Source organism: Hevea brasiliensis, chromosome 14 (genome assembly GCF_030052815.1).
Source record: "Hevea brasiliensis isolate MT/VB/25A 57/8 chromosome 14, ASM3005281v1, whole genome shotgun sequence".
Lineage (NCBI taxonomy): Eukaryota > Viridiplantae > Streptophyta > Magnoliopsida > Malpighiales > Euphorbiaceae > Hevea > Hevea brasiliensis.
This window is the reverse complement of record NC_079506.1, coordinates 22,298,178-22,314,843: the sequence shown is the minus strand read 5'-3', so window position 1 is coordinate 22,314,843 and position 16,666 is coordinate 22,298,178.

Here is a 16,666-nt window from a genome sequence, read left to right as displayed (position 1 = left end):
AAAAATCGGTTGAACCGAACCGAATATTAATTTATATATTCAAATCGAACTAAATCGAACCGAATTGATTTTTGAATTGATTTATTTTTATGGAAAATTTATGAATTATATTTAATTTTATATATATTAATTGTTTAATTTCATTGATTAATGGTTATTAGGTTCAAACTAAAGTCAAAATTAGACCGAATAACTTGAAAATCAAGTCTAATTAAAAAATCAATCAAAAATCAAAACCGATAGTTTAAACCGAACCGAAATAGAGCAGTTTGGTTCGATTCGATTTCTAAAATTTAAAATTCGATTTTATAATTTAATTCGGTTCGGTTCGAACCGAATGCTCACCCCTAGTTTTGACGATCCTTGAATCACGTGAAAAAGTAAATTTATCATAAAGTATTAGAAAAAATTAATAGGAAAAACAAATTAAAATTAAAATTTTTAATCTCATATATTATTTGCACGTTAAATAATAATTTTGAATCTCACTAAATGTATTAAAAGGTTATCTTATTTTCAGATGGCGACTTAAAGCAACTCTGAATTCTGATACTTACCTGGAAGTATTGGCTAATCTGCTGTGCAACTAAGCTCACAAATTTTGACCGTTGATTGCACCAGGAGCCACCTCTTGTGTCTGAGGCAACTCTTTTGCTAGAACAAGTACGTAAATCTGCGGAACATATATAATTGAATAATCACACAGTATAAAAAATAGAAGAAAAATGATATAAGATTTGTATGGTTCAATCATAAGGTTTATATTTACGGATAAAATAAAAGAAAAAATTTTACTTTGATGAAATAGTAAGATACAATCATTAAGAACTCTCAAGCTATAAGTCCAATGTATTTCTTGAATATATTACAACTCTATCATAAATAGTAAAAAATTACAATATTTATAATGGTGTATACCGCGAAAATGTTAGCTCTGGCATCCCCAATAAGATCAATAGTGAGTTTTAAGCCTAGACTTTTTTCATCTCAATTGAGTCGTAACTTAAAACTTTTGGGTTAAAGCATAGCAGAAACTTTTCGGATCGAATCACAAATTCAAATCCATGAAAACAAATTCAAAGTTCAAGCCATATAAAAAAATAACATCTTTATTAAATGATTGTTATGAGAAGAGATTATTTAGTGTATCTGTCCAACTTTGCAAATTCCTTTACATACAAACTCATATTTTTGGCCATGGTGATAGTACAACTTATCCAAACTGGGAACAGTCTCATTGTCAAGTTTGCCCTATTAGAAAAATTATATATTGAAACAATGATATCATATCAACACTTTACATAAAATGGCAGAGCAATAGGAAATTGACAAATATATAAATGCAGTTATTTAATTGTTTTTTCCCTTTTTTAAAAAAAAATTTAGTGATTATAATTTTTGGAGACCCATCCTATACACATATTTATTTATTACTGATTTGTCATTCCATATAGGTCCTATATGGAATAACTGTTGTATAGTATAATTTTTTCATTTTGTGTATTAAATGATCTTTTACTTCACTAGGCATATCAAAAAAACTGCATGGCTTCTACTCATATGTGAATAGATTGCAAGCATGCTGGGAAAACTAAGATTCTGATGTGAATTAAATATGGAATTCACGTCGAATTATTAACTAGAATGATTGTGTGACTGCCCAATTTCCTTATAGTTCATTCACTCTTCTGTAATTGTTTCATGAAGCCTTAATGATTTCTCTAACAGCCAAAAAGTAAATTGCCTGTGCAATGAAGAGTAAATTGCTTACTCTTGAAAAGTAAGTTATTGTGTTTGAAAAAGTAAATAAATTTGCAAATATCAATACTTGAAAACATTAATGACTTTGGTGAATGGAGCAAGAAAAAGTAAAGAAAATTATTTGCAGAAAAATATAAATAGTAGTAATTGAAGGATTGCATGATTGACTTGAAATTGAAAATGATATTTACTAATGAAAATGTAAATTGCAATAACATGAAATGTAAATGAACTGAAAGATGAATTAATTTGAGAAAATTGAACTATAACTATTCAGAACTTGTTAAACTAAAAATTATTATTGAAAAAGTAAAGCTTGTCTATAGTGGTAATTGGATTTTGTATTGATTGAAGGTAGGGTTCATGTTGTATCCACTCCTCTTTATATGGTTTTATATATATATATATATAATTTTACAGTTGATTAATGAGAATAATAATAAGAGTAATAAGATAAATACAAAATAATATTCTTATAAGGAAAAAAAAAATATAAACATAGCTAATTAAAATATTTTGTTTAGAAATAATCTAGATAGAGTAGAATAATCTTCTAGATAATAACTAGTTTTTTTTTTAATTTTAGACGAACAAAAAAAAAACTTCTACAATACTGTCATTTGGGATCTTATTATATTTTTGACCCATATAAAATATTAAATCACCAAATGTTAACAGATGAACAGACTTCACTACCAAGCTTTATTACTAGACATAATTTTATGCTTTCACATATACAGTAACTAATGCTTATTTTTTTTAGTAGTCTCTCAATTTTGTTAATTATTTCATTATCATTATATATTAATTTGTTTAAATAAAATCAATTATCTTTTTTTTTTTTGGTTTATTAGCAATTGCTCAAACTAGAATCTAATAGAATTCTCAGTGCAATTCCTATAAAGTGTGTTTTAGGTGGCTTTAAATTATAAAATATTTATTTCCTTACTCTATCATATTAAAAAACTAAAGAAACAAGCAAATTTTATCTCCATACTATTTATTATATTTACTAATTCATATTTTTACATAAAAAAAATTCAATTAGACTTGATAAAAATATAGTTTTTTATAAATTAAATCCACATAAGATACATCACATTAGAATTTTACTAGAAATTTTATCAAATTTTAATTTAAGTGACTGCTTGTTTTAAAATAAAAAATAAATAATTTTATTAAAATAAATTAAAATATAATAACTGAAATAAAATAATTAATAAAATTGAGTAATTACATATAAAATATATTTAATAAAAAAGCCTAATATTTATCATGATGCTGAATCATCAAAATCAGCACACTGGAATTCAAAATCCATGTTTTTAGAGTATAAAATTAGAAATTTCATTAAAGCATTTAAAGAAATTTCATTTGCTGACCTTAACAGCAAATTCAAGGTTCCAATTTTGTGACTGTTATATTAGACTTTAGCCCACAAATTGGAATTTAATAAATCAGTCAATTGCATGCAATTGTTTTATTATCCTTAGAAAAAAAAAAAAATATACCGTTCCATTCGTTCATAAACTAAGGGCCAATTATGGGTGCGCACGTTTCCCAGCAGTAATTTATGATTATTTATTCTTTTAATAAAATATAATATAACGAGAAATAATCCTTTTTATGTTTTAAGGTAAAAAAAAACTAATCAGATTATTTTCTATTTAGTAATAATAAAATTTATTAAATGCAATGTTAGTGTATTATTAAAATTTATAATTATTTTATGAAAATTTTAAATTAATAAAACAAAATGATGTTTGAAAAATAAAAACTTTCACAATTCAATATTATTTTTTTAAAGAATTATAAAATATTATTAAGTAGAAAAATATAAATAAATTATATTATTTTGATTTATAAATTATAAAATATAAATAAATTATTTTACGAAATGTCTATTTAGTATTGAGTTTGAGAGGTTAAAATAACTTTTTTTAAAATGAAAGTGATGTTGAAAAAAATATTTTAAAAAAAATATTTTAATATTTTTATTATTAAATTTAATTTTAAATTATTTTATAATACTATCAAATTAATATATTTAAAAAAATAATTTTTTTAATAATAATTTAACAGTAATACCAACGAGGCTCTAAATTTAAAATCGAAAAGAACAAATTCTCACCTCTGTGAATCATACTTATCCATAATAGTAAGATAATAATAACTTGTAAATAATAAAATTAACGTTGGCTTTTGAATTTTGAATTGATGAATGTTAAATTTAAAATTTTATATATATATATATATATTTGTTTTGTTCACTTATAATGGGAATTATTTATTTTTTTATTTTAGTATAATTTAATATATATATATTTTTTATATTATATAATTATATTATAAAATTTTATTAATAATAAAATTTTTAATTAATTATAATTTTATTTAAATTTCAATAAATAAATACGTTAATTAATAGATTATTTTTTATTAATATATGCCATGTCTCGGAGTAATATTCTTAAAACATTTAGAGTTTAAATATAAGAAATATTTTTAAAAATAAATTTATATACTTATAAATAAGTTTTTTGGTAATTTAAATAAATTCTTTTATTAAATAATTATTTAAATATATATTAATATAATTTTTAAAAAATAATTCACACTTTTTTAATATGATAAAAATTTAATAAAGAAATGATTGATTTTAAGACTTATATAACATAATAAGCATTGTCGGTTCGGATGTAAGCATTGCATGTTTATAATTTCTTAATGCTGGTGTGCTTCTTACTAATATTAATTTGACTAATATAGTGTTGATTCCTAATAAGAAATCCCTTACTCAAATGTCAGATTTTAGACCGATATCACTTTACAATGTTATATATAAAAGATTGTGTCTAAGGTGCTTGCTAATCGTTTAAAAGACATTTTGCCTTCTATTCTCTCACTAATTGCTTTCATCCCTGGTCATTAATATCAGATAATATCATGATTGCATATGAGGTGGTTCATTTTTTGAAAAGGAAATCTCAGGGTAAAAATGGGTGGGTTGCGTTAAAAATTGACATGAGCAAGGCTTACGATCGGATTGAATGGGATTTTCTTTATGATATGTTGTGTACATTGGGTTTTGAGAAAGGATGGTAGATAAAATCATGATTTGTGTTACTTCTTTCCAATATAATATTGTTCAGGATGGCAGAGTATTGGGGCCTATTATTTCTTGACGAGGTTTGCGTCAGGGAGATCCTTTATCTCCGTACCTTTTTATCATTTGTGCTAAGGGTTTGTCAGCTTTATTGCAAGACAGTGAGTGACGAAGATTGATTCATTGTTGTAAGGTGGCTTGTGGGGCACCATCCATTTCTCATTTATTTTTTGCCAATGATAGCTTTTTGTTTTTCAAGGCAAAGGGTGTTGAATGTCTAGAAGTTGGAAGTGCCTTGATCTCTATGAAAAGGCTTCGAGACATGGTGAATTTTCAGAAGTCTTCCATTGCTTTTAGTTGTAATACTCTTATGAGCCATAAGCAACTTATCCAGAATTCTCTTTGAGTGAGCAAAGTTTCAAATTTGGGATTTTATTTAGGATTGCCATTTATGGTTAGTCGAATAAAAAGGAAATCTTTGTATATATTAAAGATAAGGGGTGGAATCGTTTACAGATTGGAAGTGTCAAATGTTATCCTGGTCTAGTAAGGAGGTTTTATTGAAGGTTGTTGTTCAAGCCATTCCAAATTATACTATGAGTGTCTTTATGCTTCCTCTAGATCCTTGCTCTGACTTAGAAAAGAAGATGAATGGATTTTGGTGGGGCATTGGGGGTTTGGGAAGAGGCATTCAATGGAAAAATTGGGCTAAATTATCATTGCACAGGGAGGATGGGGGGTTGAATTTTAGACGCATTCATGAATTCAATGTTGCTCTCTTGGCAAACGGATTTGGCATCTTCTTACTATGCCTGAAGCTTTGGTTTCCCGACTATATAAGGTGTGTTATTTTCCCCAGTCTAATATTTTTCAAGCACATTTGGGTTCCAATCCTAGCTATATTTGGAGAAGCCTAATGTTTTTTTTTCTCCCTTTGTGCAAGCTAATTGTCAATTAAGGGTAGGTTTAGGCATGAATACTTCTGTTTGGCATGATCCTTGGCTTCCGAATCAGAACAACGTATGGGTTTCTATTATTATTCCTATAGGGGGAGATGATTTAAGGGTTTCACACCTAATTCTCCCTAATAAGGTGGCTTGGGATAAAAAGCGAGTTGCTTTATTATTCAATGAGAGAGATAGAGATCTCATCTTCCGCATCCCTTTAGGCCAACAAAAAAGGATTGATGCATGTCAATGTTGTGGAGTTAGGCGAGGTGTGTTTTCTATCAAAAGTGCCTATCGTATTCTAGTTAGGTCATTGCCTGTGGTCCGTTCTAGCTTGTTGCCCTCTACCTTTTAGAAGAAGCTTTGGGGCTTGAAATTACCACCAAACGTCAAGAATCTAGTTTGGCGTCTTGGGAATGAATGTCTTCCGACGCATGAGGCATTGTTCAAGAAGTAAGTGATTGAAGATGTGGTGTGTCCAATTTATCGACAAGGTACTGAATCTCTGGTGCATGTATTTGTTAATTGTTCCATAGCAAAGAAATGTTGGGTTGTTTTATTTCTAATGTTAGATGCTGCTATCCAGGAGAATTTTTTTTTTTGGATTAATGTTATATTTGAAAATTCTGGTCCTGTGGAGATGCAGAGGTGTTGTATGTTATTATGGGTCTTGTGGAAGAATAGGAATGCAGTCCTATGGGATAATGTTCAAACGAGTGCTCCTGAGTTGTTAAATCTTACATCTATATCTTTTGATCAATGGTTGGAAGCACAAATTCGGCGAGAGTCTTTTGCATTGGAGTGTGATCCACCTGTTCAATAGTCTAGTGTGTCAAAGTGAGAATGTCCTTCTTTACCTTATGTCAAATGTAATGTTGATGCAACTCTATTTGCAGATGAAGGTTGTTTATGGGTTGGTTGGGTGGTTCGTGCCGCAGATGGCTCTTTTCTTTGTATTGGATAGAGGAGGTTTCTCACGACCCAACCTATGGGCCGGACCGGCACTAGGACCTGGGCCAGCCTAAAGCCCCCGAGGCCCGTAGTAAGCCTAACTGTTCATTAACCCAACTCTAAGGCCCATTTGGGCCCAATTTCAAGAAACCAAACGGACAGAGTCCGGCCATAAAATGGACTTTCCAACGGGGAGTTTTCGACTCACCCGACCTGTAAACATAATAAATACTCAATTGGGGAGCTCAGCTCACCCTCCACATACTCATATCCTCATAAAAATAAATGGGAGCTCAGCTCCCTCATCCAATCCATCAAACATACATATCATTATATGTTTACAGGTCCAACATGATAATAATATTACAGACCATAATCAAATAAATACTTCTAACACATGCGGAAATTCTAGGAGTAAATAAAATTACATAAATATTGATAAACAACCTGCGAAGGAGAAAAGCAGGTTAACCAAAAATAAAATCCTCTGTGCTTTGAAAAATATTGAGCAGAGTGAGCGTTCGACTCGGAGAGTAAAATATCAATTTTAACCATAATCTCTATAACTATCTAAATCTAATGCACCCTGTAGAGTGAAATGCAACATCCACATCATTTTCACATCATAACATCAAAAAGGTAATTTGGAGCACTCACGCACCCTGTAACATCAATCATAATATATGGGAGTGATCCCTATCTGACTCTCTTAAATCCAACTTTGGTGCCGTGAAGAACTCATTTCGGACTTCCACTTAAATACCAAATCGGGGTCCCTGAAGAACTCAAGCCGTGTCTACCAGAAGGGCCGGGTCCCATGAAGAACTCAAGCGTGTCTACCGTCCTATCCATAGTCCACACCACATCACACGCACGCCAACGCATACGCTGCTTGCTCCAAATTACCACAACAACATACATGGCACTTTAACATTTATCAATGCATCAAAAATCGTGCCTAGAGTTTAACTACATAAATATATGCATATAAGTGATGCATGGGCATCTTGAACATATAATAATATCGAAATTACAATTAAAATTAATATTCTACTCACGAGACTTGGCGGTGGTCACCGAGTGGGCGGAGGAAGAAAGGCATCGGCTCACGACAATTTTATTACAATCATTTAATAAATTTGACTCCATACAAACAAGGAAAAGACCAAATACGTCCTAATTCGTGCAGAAAATCCGTGAGTCTCCCTATACCTAGGACCTACCCAACTGCAAAGGGCTTAAAACACACTTCTATATCCACATATCCACAACTCAATCACGTCACACTGACCCCTCCCGGCCCATTAAATCAATCATTCATCACAATATGTAAAATTTCAATTTAGTCCTTATAATTGATCATTTTTGCAAAAGCGCTCAAATAAGCTCTAAAAATTATAAAACTACGCCTCGCGGTCCTTAGAAATATTACTAAGCTATTGCAAAAGAATCGTAATTTTCTAAGCTACCACGAATATTTTATGGATTTTTAATCCTATTTAAGCACTAGAAAATTACGAAAAAGCAAGGTTCGGGTTTACCTTTGCCGATTCGATTTCGAGGCAGCGCTCGGGATGCACGACAATGGTGGGGTAGCCAAAACCTCGATCCAATTCGGAGACTTTTCCGTGGTAGTGCATGCGGCGGAAATTCACGAATCCGAACAAGCGTAATTTCCATGAATTGAGGATACCTACGAAGCCCAATAATAATATATAAAAATCGGGGTGTTACATTCTCCCCCTTACAGAAAATTCGCCTCGAATTTTACACAAGCAGAATAAAGTACATGATTACACATTGAGCAGATAAGGGTACTTGCTACGCATGTCCCGTTCGACTCCAGTGCACTCTTCCAGCATTGGCTCCTCCACAAAACCTTAACCATAAGGATCTGTTTTGATCTTAGTTGTCTCACTTGGTAGTCCACTATGGCTACAGGTTGCTCCTCAAATGTCAAGTTCTCCTTTAGTTCTATTACATCATTGTAGTACATGAGAAGGATCGGGAATGTATTTCTGAGCATAGAGATGTGAAACACGGGATGAGCGTGAGAAAGGTTGGGTGGTAGCTCCAACCGTGAGCAAGCTGCTCCAACTCTATCCGTAACCTCAAAGGTCCAATATACCGAGGTGCCAACTTGCCCTTCTTTCCAAATCTCATGACTCCTTCATTGGAAAAACCTTGAGAATACATAGTCGCCCACTGCAAACTCCACATCCCTCCGTCTGCAGGGTCTACATAACTCTTACGCCTCTTTGAAAGTGTTTTGATCGTTCCACTGATTAAAGGAACTATCTCTCAAGTGTCTTGCACTAGGTCTACATCATGCACCTTCGCTTCCCCATTTAGTCCTACAGGAGGAGACCTATACTTTCTTCCATATAGTGCCTCATAGGGTGGCATCCCTATCTTTGGAGTGATAAGCGTTGTTGTAGGCAAACTCCACCAAAGCTATTGCTCATCCCATTGACCTCCAAAATCCAAAACACTCATGCAAAGCATGTCTTCGATGTTTGGATTGTCCTTCAGATTGTCCGTCTATCCGAGGGTGGAAAGCCGTCTTGAAGTTCAGCGTGTGCCAAGTGCCTCCTGCAACTTTCTCCAAAACCGAGAAGTGAATCGGGGCCCTCATCGGATATTATGGGCGGAACTCCATGCAATCGACTATTTCTCGAATGTAGAGCGGGCGTCTTGTGCCACGAGAATATGTAATCTTCACGGGCAAGAAGTGGTGATTTGGTCAAGCGGTCTACAATTACCCATATCGAGTCATATCCTCGCGTGGTGCGAGGCAACCAGTCACAAAATCCATAGAAATCATTTCCCACTTCCATTACGGGATAGGGAGCTCTTGCAACTTCACGACGGTCTCACGGTGTTCAAACTTCACCTTCTGACAACTCAAGCACTTGGACACAAAGTCTGCTATGTCTCTCTTCATGCCATTCCACCAATAGCTATCTTTCACATCATAGTACATCTTGGTGGAACCTGAGTGGACATTGTACAGTGTATAGTGTGCCTCTCGCATGATTTCATCTCTGAGATTGTCCACATCGGCCACACATATCCTAGAACCTTGCACTAGGGCACCATCATTGGCAAATCCAAACTCACCACCTTCACCTTGTTGTACTCTTTCTATGATCTTCATTAATTGTTGGTCTCTGTGTTGGGAAACTCTAACTCTATATCGCAAGTCTGGCCTCACTGAAAAATGAGCCAACAAGACCCCCTCATCTGAAAGATCTAGGATTAAACCTTGATCCATCAACTCATGTACTTTTTGAATCAACGGTCTCTTCTCTCTTTGAAATGTGCGCAAAGCGCGGAAGATTTTCTGCTTAAAGCATCTGCTACTACATTAGCCTTCCCAGGGTGGTACTGGATGGTGCAATCATAGTCTTCCAGAAGCTCCATCCATCTCCTCTGTCTCAAGTTTAAATCCCTCTGTTGGAAGATGTACTTCAAACTCTTATAGTCGGTGTATATCTCGCACACTTCACCATACAGGTAGTGTCTCCAGATTTTTTAGTGCAAAGACTACAACCGCCATTTCAAAATCATGGGTGGGATAGTTCTGCTCATGCCTTTTCAGCTGCCTTGAAGCATAAGCCACTACTTTTCCATTCCGCATCAAAACACACCCTAGGCCAACTCGAGGCGTCCACGATTACAGTGTATCCTTCACCGCTCATAGGTAGTGTTAACACAGGGGCAGTGGTTAGACACTCCTTATCCTCGTCATTATAACTGACTCTATCGAGCTCTCTTCCTGTCCTTTGCATCTTATCCACTTCTCTTTTCCTATTTTTGGTATTGTTGGTATCTTTTCAACCTGCTGTACTTATTCCTTAATTTTAGTCATATCTCATCCTTACACCTTTTCCTTCAAAGACGTCTATCACATCATCAACTTTAACTTTCTTTTTATTTCTTAGTCTTATCTTGATTACTAGTTCCATTACTTCGAAAATTCTAACCTTACGGCTTACTCCTGCCAGCACATTCTTCACCTTTTGTAACACTTATAATTAACCATAGAAAATTCGTTTTTGTAACCCCTTTCCCAACTTAACTATCAGAACATTATCATTCCCTACCAGCCTTAGTAGGAAATTGCTCATCCTGGATGGATAGGAGCTCCAGAAACTATAAGTTCCATCTGAACTAACAATTTGTGGGAAATGTATGTCATGCCTTAATTCTAAATAAGATACTTCACGTGTTTATTCTCTTTAATATAATCACATATACTGCCCACAACTTTCCAAACTTCAACCTCAAATTACCCATTAGCAATAATTTCATCTATTGAAACTCATCCACAATTAGTATTTCCTCTAGCTCATAGTTTAAAACAGTTACAAGCCTTAGTAGCTAACTCAATTTAACTCCTGTCATTACTCTGTTTGTCCTTTCATACTTAATACTAGGTATGCACTTACTGTCATTCTCATATCAGGAAATTATGTATGAATTTGTGCCTACCAAACTCTCAATAACTAGGTCTCCTTGACTCAGTTTCTGTTCCTTATATAACCTTCTAGAACCAAAAGCACAAGCTAAACTTGAAAAGAAAGAAAATATCCTCTTATATTCAACTACGCCAATTGTCCATATAATAACGTTTAACCTATGTTTCTTGGTATTTCTCTTCAAATTTCATCATCTCTTAGCACAATTGTGCTCTACCTATAAGATATCATCTGCATGAACACTTTACCGTACCATTGTCCTTCCTGACATAATATTTTATAATTTATTAACTTTACTTATACTCGACCAATGATTCATATCTATCATCGTTTATATTGTGCCATTAACTTTTGTTGATTCCTGAAAGATTTCTCTCACTAATAAATTCTTCCAACACCAATTCCACCCTTATCTATGGTCATTAATTTGATCCTTGAACTTTCTAGTGATTTATAACCATCCAGACTTGTCACTTTTTGTTCTACCCCTACTATTGTCCTGTCGTTATTGCTTCACTACAAAGTGATTCTGTTGATCACACTAAAAATGTTTGCCTGACATTCATAACGAACCTCTAACTACCTTCTCACTATCTCAAAAGTCTAACCTAAAACCTATGTGTCATTATCTATCATTCTTTTCCTCTCATCATACATATTTGATCCCTTAGACTGACTTTTATTCAACTTACTGCTTACTAACTTCTCTTTCTCTACCTATTTAGGTAGTCCGCAATACCATCGCACACCTTCTAACATTTACTCATTATTATTGTATTCCATACCTCCATCACTTTTCTCACTAATGTGGTCCCATTTTGGGTTTTCCATCCTTGTCATTCTCCTTGCCAAGAATAACGCTTAGCCTATCCTATATCTTAACTTTGTTCCTTTTATTATGCGCTCTTTAGGTTGTCCTTTCATTTATTTCCTTTGTCTTACCCAAAATAGAACTTGACTATTCTATCCCTGGTTCCATTCTTTTTCCTAACATAATAGCGATTTGCTAACTATATCTTTCAGAGTCTCTATCGCGTTATCATATGTCTGTGCTACTCAGATTTGGTCCTTTGACCACTCTAGCTAGTACTTCCACTAGCATTTAGATTATATTGCATCTGCAATCAATTGTCCAAACTTTCATTCTGCACTTTCTTTATCCATTGGCCTTCTGTGATTTATCTTCGCTAATTTATTACTCTTAACACTATTATAATTATTATTTTCCATGTTTACTCAACTAGCCAAAACTTAAGATTCCGGGCACCCAAACCTGTCATCCAATTCAAAGGACTTACATCCATCATGATCTGATTATATATGATTCCTATAATGGAACTTGTATCCTCTCCAGGATACCCGAGCCAACTACTCTCTACCACACTCTACAGTCCCATCTGGGACACTATTCCATAAGTCATCATTATCAGTAATAACCTTCGATCCATTCTGAAAAGATAGGACTATATCCTAACTTGCTGCAACAAAGGTACTACATCTACCACCTTGCCAGAACCATGTCAAGTTAATGACTCTTTTATCATATCATAGCTCTATAAATCATCAATTCATAGTTTCGACCTTCTCTAGGTAGTAGAGTTGTACTTTATTCCATACTGATACACACAAGGTATACTATTCTCACTCTATAAGTGTCACCTTTACTTTGCAACTAGTCCGAAACCTCTGGTCTGATGGCAACTCTTGATGTAACTCTAGCTCATCTTTGTCAGTAATCGAGTCATCGACTCTAGTTATCACCCAACCGTGACCTTTCAATATTATAAATCTAGAATCTTAACCAATAGATCCCAACTCCTCTGCAAATCTGAACTGCATTACGCATAACTGTACCAAAGCGAAGCCCTCTCAAACACCCTCATTATGGAGCACCATGGGGATGCACGCAGCTCTACACAATAATCTCATGTCGATGCATGTCTGCGACTTACAGAGCGGACATCGAGAACATTGTATAGTTACTACGATACGTCTGACGGACTAGGTCTCCTAATTTCTTATCTCTCCGAATCTTCTATTATCACAAACTTATTACATTGGGTCATCTACCGATGACCGGTAGTGGTATCCTCATCCTTATCTAGGCAACATTGTACTTTTAAGACTCACTTTTATGTACTCGTGTCTTACACGAAATGGGCACACCATTTAAACCCATACTGACAAAAATATAACATTTCTTGGAGTACGTATCCTCATGATAGATCTCACATGTCTACTAACTCTATTTCACATTTCTGTGTACTCCACGAAAATCAAGACACTAACTGAGGTAATCTTATATTTCCCGAGGTATAACGTAGAATCTAGAAACAAAGAATTACAGGAAAAGACGAAACAGAATCCTATACTCCGCATGTGACTCCTAGTAGACTCTTCCCAACATTTTAGACAAACATTCCCTAAGAATCTGGAGCCTAAGCTCTGATACCACATTTGTCACGACCCAACCTATGGTAGGATGGCACTAGGACACAGGCCAGCCTAAAGCCCCCGAGGCCCGTAGTAAGCCTAACTGTTCATTAACCCAACTCTAAGGCCCATTTGGGCCCAATTTCAAGAAACCAAACGGACAGAGTCCGGCCATAAAATGGACTTTCCAACGGGGAGTTTTCGACTCACCCGACCTGTAAACATAATAAATACTCAATTGGGGAGCTCAGCTCACCCTCCACATACTCATATCCTCATAAAAATAAATGGGAGCTCAGCTCCCTCATCCAATCCATCAAACATACATATCATTATATGTTTACAGGTCCAACATGATAATAATATTACAGACCATAATCAAATAAATACTTCTAACACATGCGGAAATTCTAGGAGTAAATAAAATTACATAAATATTGATAAACAACCTGCGAAGGAGAAAAGCAGGTTAACCAAAAATAAAATCCTCCTGTAGCCTGAAAAAAAATATTGAACAGGTGTGAGCGTTCGACTCAGAGAGTAAAATATCAATTTTAACCATAATCTCTATAACTATCTAAATCTAATGCACCCTGTAGAGTGAAATGCAACATCCACATCATTTTCACATCATAACATCAAAAAGGTAATTTGGAGCACTCACGCACCCTGTAACATCAATCATAATATATGGGAGCTGATCTCCTATCTGACTCTCTTAAATCCAACTTTGGTGCCGTGAAGAACTCAGCTCGGACTTCCACTTAAATACCAAATCGGGGTCCCAGCGAAGAACTCAAGCCGTGTCTACCCCGAAGGACCGGGTCCCAGCGAAGAACTCAAGCCGTGTCTACCCGTCCTATCCATAGTCCACACCACATCACACGCACGCCAACGCACGCACACTGCTCCAAATTACCACAACAACATACATGGCACTTTAACATTTATCAATGCATCAAAAATCGTGCCTAGAGTTTAACTACATAAATATATGCATATAAGTGATGCATGGGCATGCTGAACATATAATAATATCGAAATTACAATTAAAATTAATATTCTACTCACAGACTTGACGGTGGTCACTGAGGCGGCTGGGCGGAGGAAGAAGGCTGTCCCGGCTCACCTGACAATTTTATTACAATCATTTAATAAATTTGACTCCATACAAACAAGGAAAAAGACCAAATACGTCCTAATTCGTGCCGAAAATCCGGCAGAGTCTCCCCTATACCTAGGACCTACCCAACCTGCAAAAGGGCTTAAAACACACTTCTATATCCACATATCCACAACTCAATCACGTCACACAGCCCCTCCTGGGCCCATTAAATCAATCATTCATCACAATATGTAAAATTTCAATTTAGTCCTTATAATTGATCATTTTTGCAAAAACTGCTCAAATAAGCTCTAAAAATTATAAAACTCTGCCTCGCGGTCCTTAGAAATATTACTAAGCTATTGCAAAAAGAATCGTAATTTTCTAAGCTACCACGAATATTTTATGGATTTTTAATCCTATTTAAGCACTAGAAAATTACGAAAAAGCAAGGTTCGGGTTTACCTTTGCCGATTCCGATTTCGGGAACGCGCTCGGGATGCCTGACAATGGTGGGGTAGCCAAAACCTCGATCCAATTCGGAGATTTTTCCAGTGTTGGTGCAATGCGGAAATTCACAGATCCGAACAACTGTCGAATTTCCGCGAATTGAGGATACCTACACGAAGCCCAATAATAATATATAAAAAATCAGGGGTGTTACATTGGCCCTTTGGATCCTATAATTGCTGAAGCTATGAGTTTTCGTGAAGCTTAGTCTAGGGTTAAAAAATCAGCTTTCAGGCAAGTGACCTTTGAGTCTGATTCACTTTTGCTAGTTCAAGCTTTGTGCTCAAAAACTCTACACATGTTCTATTTTGGAATTCTTGTTAAGGACCATAGATGTTTACTTAAAGAGCTTCCATGTTGTTTTGTTAAATTTTTGCGACGATCAGTGAATGGCGTAGCTCATTTGTTGGCTACATTTGCTCATTCTATGTCTAATCTACAGGAATGGGGTCCTATCCCTCCTGCTTTCATTTCTAATACTTTGTATTTTTACTTGTTCGGTTAATTATAAGTTTATTTTCTGGCTGAAAAAAGAAAAGAACTTATAAATTTAATTAAAAATTTTAAAATTATTAAAAGATATGGTAAAAGGTATTATAAAATAAGATTTTAGTAATTAAAATTTAAAAATAATTAAATAAAAAATAATATTATAATGTATACAGACCATGGTCTCCATTTGTCTACCATAGGCAAGTTCAGAGACTTCATCCATTGTTGTGTTCCAATATATGGAATTCCAGTGTCATGATCACCACTGTTCCAGGTAATTAACATTAATAATAATAATAATAATAATAATAATAATAATAATAATAAATTAATTACTATTTATATATTTAATATATATATATTTAAATAAAATTATAAATAAATAAGTCTCATATATATTTCAAGGTTTTTTTTTTCTCTCTCTAAGATAGACATGCACGCATGCATGGAAAACATAAGATTTACTGTATCAACATTCGCTTTCAGGCAATTGCTGACTAAGAGGAGTCTTAGCAAGACTTATGAACTCACGCACAATCAAGCCACAATTAATGCGGGAGTCCAAAGGCTTAGCCCCAATGAGCATGCCCAACTTATTCGCGGACCTCAACCATTGGGCAACACCGGGATACTCGTCTTACCCCTCACAGGGTTTGCTTTTTTTTTTTTTTTTCCTCGAAGATTGAGAGGAGCCTTAACAACGCTTATGAACCTATGTACACACCCATCCACAATCGATGTGGGAGCTCGAAGGCTCATATATTTCAAGGTTCACTTTAGGTTATTTTTTGATACAATAATATTTGAGCATTAATCCCAAAAATATCAAATTATTAATTTATTATTTTTTCATAACTATATCGGACATGACTCTGTCACT